Source organism: Frankliniella occidentalis, unplaced genomic scaffold, assembly GCF_000697945.3.
Source record: "Frankliniella occidentalis isolate FOCC.00 unplaced genomic scaffold, Focc_3.1 Scaffold312, whole genome shotgun sequence".
NCBI lineage: Eukaryota > Metazoa > Arthropoda > Insecta > Thysanoptera > Thripidae > Frankliniella > Frankliniella occidentalis.
The window spans coordinates 110,577-111,087 of record NW_026267437.1 but is presented as its reverse complement, the minus strand read 5'-3'; positions in this window follow the sequence as shown (position 1 = coordinate 111,087).

Here is a 511-nt window from a genome sequence, read left to right as displayed (position 1 = left end):
CTTCTTTAGGTTCCGGTTGGCTTGCAGCGGAATAGGGTATTCCGCTACAACCCAATCGTAACCGAAAGAAGAAAAGCATGACTACCCGATCTGTTTCCTCCTGAACGCCGATTGGTCAAAGATGGCGTGGCTGTGGCGGTCAGCCAATGAGCGCGCAGAGGGAAACAGATCGAGAAGTCGTGCTATTCTTCTTTAGGTTCCGTTTGGCTTGCAGCGGAATACCCTATTTGTTGTCGGGGTCTTCTTACTCTAAAATTAGGGACATGGAACTTCTGCGCTGCTTGGCTCGCTTTGGACCATCTTCTTTGCAAGGTACCTTTTCTGTCTACTTCGTAATCAAAACTCAACAAACGAAGCAAGCTTTTCATACGCTGGACATCTTTGGGTGTGTGTGCCGCGGTTTGTAGAATACATGCAAGTTTGCAAGTTATGCCAAATCCCTTCAAAGTTATTGATGTTAGCTTATGAATCAAAAAACACACCTATGAAAAGATACATAAGACTAGCCCTA